The following is a 10,388-nucleotide window of genomic DNA, read 5'->3' on the forward strand; positions in this document are numbered from 1 at the left end:
AGGAGAAGTTTCGTGTTAGGGCAATCTCTACTATAGTGCCCACATCCTTTACATTTGAAACATTCTATCTCACGAGTTTTTTTCATGTTTGAACCACCTAAATTGGGCTGCTTAGAGAGTATTTGCATTTTCATAGGAGCCCCACTCTTCCAATCTGATTTCTTAGTATCACCACTTGAAGAGAACTTGTTAGCATTAAAAGGTGGTTTCAAATTCTTAAAGTCAAAATTGGAACTGTTACCTTTGTAATATTGTGAAGTAGAGAATGAACGAGGGCTTTGTTCCTTCAATTTTTGCTCAATCTCAATGGCTTTGTGAACTGCCTCCTCTAGATTTATGTAAGTCTGTCACTGTAAAGTGTTGGCTATAGGTTTGTCTAAGCCATCAATAAAATGTATCATAGTGGTCTCATCATCCTCTTCCAAATTTGCTTAATGTATAAGCATCTCCATCTCCTTGAAGTACTCATCAACTGATCTACTACCCTGAACAAGTCGTCAAAGTTTGGTTTTGACCTCCCTATAGTAATGAGAAGAATAAAGCGTTTTCTCATGACTTGTTTCAACTCATCCCATGTGGTAATTTCTCTCTCGTAGTTTCATTGATGACTTATTCTAAGTTAAGTTCACCAACTCAACGGATAATCTGAGAATTAAAGTTTCGCCAATAGGACTTTCTCATATTACAGGAATCTATAGTAATGAAACATAAGCTCTATTTTTTATTCCCACTCGCAATATGCCTCGGGATAATTTTTTTCCATGAAATTGAGGGATTGTAAACTTTGGTTTTACCAAAGAAGGTTGCCCATAGTCATTAGTAACCAAAGTATCATCATTTGCACGAGGGACACGTGTAACATTATGTCTACGAGCATGAGGTTGTTCGACCTCAACATCATCATTAGCACCCCAATTTTGAGTCCTTTGCTCAGCCCGCAACTGATGCAAGGTATTGCTCATTGTCTGAAGTATAGCATCCCTTTGTCTTTTGGCTGTAGCTCAATCCTCTAGAGTTTGTTGCAACATATCAAACTTGTTTTCGAACCTATCATTGACTTCATTGAGGTTATCTTGTAATTTCATTGCGAAACCAACGAGATTTTCAATGGTCACTACTGGTGTGTCATTTTGGTCATCACTCCCTTTGCCACTACGAGACATTGTGACAAATTTGAAAAAAACACAGCACTCAAAAAGAAAAAATTAAACAAATCTCACCGTTATGCACTGAAAAATAAAATTGAATTCTCAATAAGGTAAGAATTAATCTTGTGAGTCCTTTAGATGTCCAAAAGTGGCTAGACACCAACTGTTTAAGTTGCACGGAGGAAGGAATGTGTAACGTGCTGTAACCTACTAACAAAAGAAACAATAAAGTGTTAGAATGCGTATAGGAATAATAAAAAGCAAAGACAAATGAAAACCTAAGGCTAAGAGTCAATGAAAATTTCTGAAACCTGAAATTGCGAAGCTACTTGACAAGCTTCGCTCGAGGTGCTCCCGATTTCCAAAAATCACGAAATTTAAACTGAAGCCTTATCAAATAATATATATCTGATTGGAAAAGTTTTAGCAAAGAATTCAACCCACATAAGATTTTTTTATTTTTTTTCTTTTCTTTTCTTATTTTCTATTTTCTGTACTTTTTTTTATCACAAAGTGGGAAATATTTTTTATATTGTAATACAGTGCCAAGAATTAGTATATGAAATTTTAGATCAATTTACAAATGTGTACCAACTCAAATATATTTTTTTCTGAAAAAAATTCTGGGTAAAAAATTGCTTATAGTCTGTTTGCAATGGAAATCATCTGACATCCCTAAATTGACCCTAGTCGGAAAGTGGTTGCGGGACCACGAAACCGAGTCTTATAAATAATTAAAAGTTATATTCTGTGTTTATGATGTGAGTAAATGCATGTGTGAAAGTTTCATGCATTAATTTGATCATTTTTATGTGAATTTATTAAAATGGACTTATATGAAACATTGTTGGAAAGTGAGAGGTTAATCTTACAATGGTCTAATAGTACATGCATTGAAAAGAGTGGTTTTGCATGTCAATTTACCCATGATAAACATAGTGGCAGGCCAAGGAAAGATAATGCTCCACTAATTCAAAATTAAAATAATTTTGTATTAACAAATGATTTAATAATTGTAATAAAAGGAATTAAATAAAAGAGAAGAAAGAGGATGGTGTTCATCTTCTTCTCATACCTCTCTCAAGCCGAAACAAAGATGAAAAAGAAGGGAAAACTTACCTAGAGCAATTCGACATTCATCTTTAGCTATTAGGAGGTAAGCTTTGAATTTGTTGATTTGGCTTTATAATATGCTAAGTTAAATTGTGGATGCACTCTTGGTAATGTCAAGAAAGTTGAGATTTCTTATGGTGATTTGAGCAATATGCCAAATGATTAAGTGTTGGAATTAGGGGTTATTTTCATGTTGTATGGAACAATGGGGGAATGACTAGAATGGGGTAAAGATTCTTGGATGAGTGGCTTAGAGGCACCTTGTACATTCGGTCAAAGATTGAGTCTATTTAGAATGTTAATTTCTTCCTCTATGATTATTTTCCTTGCATGTTAAATGGTTCTTGATAAGGCCAAATGAGTTATGAAAGTTTTTATAAATGTATGAAGTTCAAGGTGCAAAAATAAAAAAATTTTAGTCTTGATGCTATGAAAAATTCAGTTGAAATATGGAGAATGAGAGCTGTCATTGAGGTTAAGACCAAAGGAATGATCAATAGGCATTAAAGGGTTAAATGTGTGAATTTAAGGTATAAGAACCTATAGGTAATTACATGGGTAATGTTAAAAATTAATGTGGTATATTCGGCCATGTAGAGTATATCCTAGAGATATTATATTTAATTCCCTATAATCGGCTAAATGGGTGATAATGGTTTATAATGTTGAATTGAATTATGATTATGTACATTAGAATTAGATATAACAAAAAACTATGTGAATTTGGATGCAATATTACATTCGGCCTAGAGGCATTAGATGAACATTTGTGGAAATCTCAAAGTCTTGAATAATGGTGATTGTAAGATGATGTAAAAATCATTGAATTATATGTATAAGTAGTTAGCAAAGTGATTAAACTACCGAATTTAATTATTAAATGAGTTCTAAGCTTGCTGAATTTTGAGATGTGATTGGGAGTAAATTTGACATGAGCATATTTTGTTAATGATATATTGATAAATGTTGAGTTATGATACCATGATATTAACTTAATTATATAATTGCCGAATGCGTTTATAATTAAGTAAGGTTAATAATAGAGCAATGAGTGGCTAGTAGAATCTAGTAGTCTTCTTGTTATATTCGGCCATGAGTTTGTATAATTGGTTTGTAATAGATTAAATTTGTTTATTCAAGCTCAAGAGCTTAGGGAGTCTAATTCGGAAAAGAGAAAAAGCTACCTAACCGAATAGTCGATCTGTAATCGTTCGGCAATTTCCGAGGTAAGTTCATAAGTATTTGAGTTTGATTCCTTTGTAAGTTTTAAGTGATTAAACGTTGAGTAAATTCAATCATAATAGGACATAATGAGTTGATTTAATAAGATATGATGTGGCCATGATATGTTTTAAACTCAAATGGTGAGTTCATAAGTGTTTGGACTTGGAAATTTAAGAGCAAATTGTAATATTTTGCTTAGGACAGCAGCAGTAACGTGATTTTAGAAAATCACCATAAATTGATGGTGTGGAATTATAAACTGAATAAAATATTTAATCAAAGCTTAATTAGTCTAGTTTCTTATAAAAGAGACCGTGTGAGCAAAGAAATTTCCTATAAAGAGATATTTAAAGTTGAGTGAGACGGTGTCAGAATGACTCCGAAATCCCCTGTTCGGTTTTTAGAAAATCATTATAATTTGTACAAAAATGGTTATAAGATAAAATTTGTATTCTTAGACTCCTTAATGAGTCTAGTTTCAAATGAAATCAAATAGAACACATTTTGAATTCTGTACAATGAGAAATTTGATTCATAGTGAAGAGTGGTCAGATTAGTCAAACAGTGAAACAGGGGAAACTTTAAGAAAAAATCTGGTATTGATTGGCCAAACCTAAAATTCTGAAAATTTTATGGATGGAAAGTATATGAGTCTATATTCAGGGAAAATTAACAGCAATTGATTTTGAGTTTTGTAGCTCCATTTATAAATAATTTAGTGAATATTGCTCAGGAAAACAGCTTGTAGTGAATATGTGAATTTGTTGTAAACATTGATGAAACTATTTGAGTTGCTTATAAGCTATTGCTGAAATTGATGTATAAGATATGTATATGTGGTAAAGCCGGATGGCTAATGTGAAATATGTATGAGATATGTATATGTGGTAAAGCCGAATGGCTAATGTGAAATATGTATGAGATATGTATATGTGGTAAAGTCGAATGGCTAATGTGAAATATGTATGAGATATGTATATGTGGTAAAACCGAATGGCTAATGCGAAATATATATATATGAGATATGTATATGTGGTAAAGCTGAATGGTTAATGTGAAATATATATATATGAGATATGTATATGTGGTAAAGCCGAATGGCTAATGTGAAATATGTATGAGATATGCATATGTGGTAAAGCCGAATGGTCAATGTGAAATATATATATGAGATATGTATATGTGGTAAAGCCGAATGGCTAGTGTGAAATATGTATGAGATATGTATATGTGGTAAAGCCGAATGGCTAGTGTGAAATATGTAGGCGATGTGTGTATATTGTGGCCGAATGACCAAATGTGAAAGGTGTGTATTATTAGATTTTTGCTGAGGCAAATGAATTACAAATATGACAGTCGATGTGAATGTTGTAACACGTGATTAAATGTACATGAAACTTGGAAATATATTCCGGGTAAGACCCGATGACTACGTGTGGAGATTATGTCCGGGTAAGACCCGATGACTACGTGTGGAGATTTTGTCCGGGTAAGACCCGATAACTTCGTGTGGAGATTTCATCTGAGCTAAAGGTCTCGCCGATAATCCGAGTAGAGGTTAAAGCTATAAGACTTCGTAATAAGAATTGCTTATAAATACCTTCAATGCGAAAGGTTAAACAGGTATGTACTCCAAGTTTATATGTGAGTTTGATTTGAACTAAATCATAAGGTAGTTATGTGATGCATACGAGAGCAATCTATGAGACTATTCCTATGATTATGTGACATCGGATCAGTGTGAGAGGTTATGTGAAATTATACAATATATCTATGTCACATGAGCTCACTTTTATGTGAAAGTTTATCTGCCTATTGTATATGATGAGATGTGCATATTCGGTAAAGGGATGGTATGCCCGAAGGAAGAGTGAAATAAAAATACGAACAACTATGTTTTAATTTGATTGTTATCTGTTGACACTGCTTAAAACTTACTAAGCATTGTAATGCTTACTCCGTTTACTTTGTTTTCTCTGTTTTATAGATCTCATTTCGAAGCTACAGGCTCGGGGATCATCAGCAACTAGTCACACTATCACTATCCACTGCTTGTTACTGTTATGTTTAGAATTATTTTATGGCATGTATAGAATAGACCAAAGGGTCAAGAATATTTTGGTTAATATATATAAGCCATGCGAAAATGGCATCTTTTGAATGTGTACTTATAGAAGTTTAAATTGTATCCCTGACTGTCTTTAGTACTTATCTAAAGGAATGTTCAAAAAAAAAAAATTACTGTTCTGATATGAGTTTCAAGTCCGGTAATGCCCCTTTACCTATTCTGGCGACGGATACGGGATTAGGGTGTTACAAATCAGTTTAGAAATCAACCATGAACACCCAAATCTGATACCATATGATAAAGAATGATGTGGATGAGTGTAGAAGTGGATCGTAAAGTTTGTCAAAGTCGCGGATTTACCCTAGATCTCTAGACGAACATAAACTGAAATAAGAAACAACGAAAACAAATTAGTTGTCACAAAGGAGAGTCAAACGAAATTAAAATGAAAGAAAGATGAACTGGTTGGTAAAGAGTTCAAAAGAGAACGAGTTAGGGTTTCTTGTATGGAAAGAAATCATCCTTGGACCTCAAGAAAATGCCCCAACTAGATTTGAAAAAATAAAACACAAACAGATTTGTTAGAAGTGATTTTAAAGACAAAAGCAAAATATTTTGTGCAAGAATGCTTAAAACAACAAGAAAAGATTAAAAATCCTAATTTTGACGTGTTTCTTGATGGAACAAGGTAGGAGAACATCTTTCTTGAAGCAACTTCAACCTAGAATGAAAATCAATAAAATCAGCAAGCCAAAACAACAAGACCTAACTTAAATAAACAAGAAACGATAAATTAAGGATAGAAAAGAGAAGATGACGTCCTAAGAAGCCTTGGAAACATTAAGAATCCACAAATCCTTTCAATGGCTCTAATTCCCCCTCTAAGAAAGAGATCTTGGCAATAAAAAGCTTGAAGATGATTCCCACAACCTAAAAAATTGTTAAAACAGCTTTTAAAAGAAACTCAAGAGCAATTCTTGAAGAAAAACTCAAAGAGAATTATTATTAACTCAAAAAAAAAACATAAATCAATTATGTGTATAAGGGTGAATGTCCATGCTACTTATAGGCCCCTAAAATAAGTTTTCCTAACCCTAATAGAATAAATAAAATGACAACTCATCAAATAAAAAAAACAAAATAATTCTAAGTGTGGACTTTTAATGAGAATTCAACCAAAGAAAGTAAATGGACTCTTTGGGCTAAATTCTTACATGATGATCCACCTATTAAAATAAAATTGGACCTATAGTTTAAATATTTTACAATTTGGGCCACTTTGATAATTTGGTCTGATATTCAGTTAAAATACTTTCCAAACTTCAGGATGGGCTTGTAAACATCTTAATGGGCCATTTGTTCAAGAACTTGGTCTTGTGATCTGTTTGCTCTCAAAATTGACTCGTTCAAGCTCGTACTGAAATCCAATGCACCTTGGCTGCAAGATTCGATTTCTTGGACCAAGATTTCCAAGATTTGAAATCTTGATTTTCTTAATTCCTGAAATTTTTTGAAACGACAAAATTGGACCCAGATTCGGGTTCTTGATTTTCTTGAAAAGAAGAAATTGAAACTTGATTTTCTTTGTCCATCGTGTGTGCATCTAAGCCTTGGTAACAAAGTCTTGGATGGTCCCATTCAATCTTTCTTGGATTTGCTTTGCCTTCAACCTTATTATTGGGCCTTGAGGAAATTTGAGCCCATCACATTCATGAGCCTTAGTTTTGGCCTTGAGACTCGCATCACGGGGGCTAGACAGAGTATATTAGAGTCAGGGTAAAAATAGTTGTGTCTAAACCCCTTCGAAGGCTGGTACACCTTGTGTGTTGTGAGGAGACTAAAATTTTTTGTATTATTAAATATGAATGGTTGCCTGCCTTCAACTATATCTGTGGGATCATTGGACATACAACACAAAAATGCAACAAGAAAGAAGAATACTTTGGATTGAGTACTACTAGCTTCTAGTATGGAAGCTGGCTCAGAGTGAAACTAAGGGAACAACCCAAGCTAGAGGCAACTAGAGAAATGATATTGAAATATTAGAAAGCAAGATAAATCAAATTACAGAGACAAATTATACCAAGAAAAGAAGTGGAAATGAAAATGATCCTATGAGATTTAAAGAAAAAGAAAAAGCTAGAATAGGAAAGAAGGATTCCAAGCCTAGTTCTCTTATAGAAAAACGATCAACAAAGATCATTCATGATGGAGGGGGAAGAACGCAATGCAAAAGAAAAAGAATAAAAGGAGGAAATAGGGAGAACATTGATGAAAGTCCGGCTAGATTAGTGCGTAGTAAGCTTGTGGGCAATCTTTCACCTTGTAAGGTGGTGGCTGGAGACTAGCCTCGCTAAGAGCAATGAAGCTCCTATGTTGGAACTGTCGTGGGCTTCAGAACCCTATGATAGTTTAGGAGTTTAAGCAACTTCTTGTTGCTACTAACCCTGATGTTATTCTCCTTTGTGAAACTAAGATGCAATCTAACAATTTCTCTCGTGTTCGAACCAATGCAGGATGGATGGGTGTTTGGAAGTGAATTCAACGAGTAGAAGTGGTGGCTTAGCTATTATTTAGAATGAGGGAGTCAAAGTGAAAATTCAAAACTACTAGTGTCACCACATTGACTCAATGGTCCATGTAGAGAATCAAAATAAAATTAGATTTATTGGCTTTTACGGACATGCAAACTGTAACTAAAAAAACCAATCATGGGTGTAACAACTCGGTTTAGACCCTAGTCAGAACAGTGTGTTTGAAACCACAAATTTGAGGTCATAAAATTATTTTAATATTATTTTTGGTAATTACAGCATGTTAATAAATATGTGTGAAAATTTCGTGATTTAATTTTATCGTTTGTATGCTTAATTTGATAAAAAAGACTTAATCACATAAAGTGTAAAAGTTGCATTCTATTTATTAAAGTGCTTATTTGCTATGAAATTAAAATGTGAAAGTCCTTATATTGTTATTATACCATTGGTTGTGTAAGTGGACAATTATGGGCATTATACATGTGAAATTATAATGTTTTCAGTAAGGTTAATATGGTAATTATGTTATTAAACGATAATAAAATAAAACAAAACATAACATGGCCATGCATGTTCATCTTTTGGTCGAATATTGAAGAGAAAAAGAATCATTTGAAATTTTTGAAGGTTCGGCACTTTGAAGCTCAATTTGAGGTATGGATTTTGTTCGGTTTTTGATGATTTTTATGTTTTTGAGATCGTTGCTTCGAATACTAGCTAGCCTATGCTTGAATTTTCAAATTTGTTGATGTATTCGTGATTTTCCATTGTTGATAGCTTGATGTTTTTGTTGTTTGATGATGATTAGATTATCATGTTTTATTAAGTGATTTTTGATAAAAATGCTTATTAAGGACTAAATTGTGAAATTTGTAAATTGAGGGGTCAAAATATGAAATAAATGAAATTAATGGGCTGTTAGGGACCCAAGGTAAATTCGGCCTAACTAGAGTATGTTGAAATTTTGAATATTTTGAGTTGTTTTGAAATAGGGACTAAATTGAGAAAATGTGAAATGTCAAGGGCTAAAGTGAAAAATGTCCATTTATGTTTTTTCGGGTGAAATTGAATAAATATATGATTGAATTAGTTAAATTTGAATTGATTTAGATCAAGAAAGAAAGAAACCAGATTTAGATCGGGGGAAGTTGAAAGTTGTCGAATAGTCGTTCCGGTCTGTTCGTGTTCGTACGAGGTAAGTTCATAAGTAAATAAATGTTGTTAAATTCAATTGTATATGTATTATATGTGTCAAATTGAATTATAATAAATATATGTCTATATGTCGAAATGAATTAAGCATTGGAGAACCAGTTACGAGCTTGAATCTATCAAATTATGACGTCTAAAAGCCTCGTACGAACCATAGGAATAGTATAGGATACATATGTCATGACATAAGATTCCGATATGTGATTACGTGTAAGATCACGTCTGGGACGTTGGCCTCGAATTGTGATTTATGTGTAAGACCATGTCTGGGACATCAGCATCATATTTGATTCGTATAAGACCCTGTTTGGGACAGTGGCATCGATATGTGATTACATGTAAGACCACGTCTGGGACGTTGGCATTATATGAGCTTTCCGAGTTATCCGAGTATCCTTATTGATTCCGAACGGTTCAACGGGCAATATCGAGAAATGAACTACTTGTTGAAAGTGTATCCGATTCAGGTACGTGTGATTTGTTTATGTATTTCAGAAATGAAAGGTACATTCAAATGACGATACGTGAAATATGTGACAATGAATGAAATGAATGTATACAAATGAATGAGGTGACATATATGCTCGTTATACGAAATTGTGGTCCTATATTTTGAACATGAAAATTATGAAACATGAAACATGATTTTGATGTATGATTTCTTGGTTCGATTACTTGAATAGATAATGAAATTAAAATGTTTGAGTTTGGAGTATGCTTTGTATGTGATATATGATTAATATAATACGGTAGATCTTGGTTAGCTATATGATTCATATATGTCAATTTGGTTTATGTGAATAAGTGGATTATGGATATTCGAAATTGGAAGTGTTTATAAAGAAGTTAATATAAGCTTAGGTGTGAATTGTAATAAATGACCATGTTTTGGTTGGTTATGTAATGAATATGTGCAAGCTTGATTTATATGATTGAACTAATGATTGATATTCAGATTTGAAAGCATGGTTTATATGTTCATTGATAAATAAGATAAGTGAAGTTACTTAATGTAATGATATGGAGTATATGAGAAAAGTGATTGTATATGTGTATGAAATTAATTACATTTGGCCTATTCGAGTT

The sequence above is a fragment of the Gossypium arboreum genome, chromosome 3, assembly GCF_025698485.1.
Source record: "Gossypium arboreum isolate Shixiya-1 chromosome 3, ASM2569848v2, whole genome shotgun sequence".
Lineage (NCBI taxonomy): Eukaryota > Viridiplantae > Streptophyta > Magnoliopsida > Malvales > Malvaceae > Gossypium > Gossypium arboreum.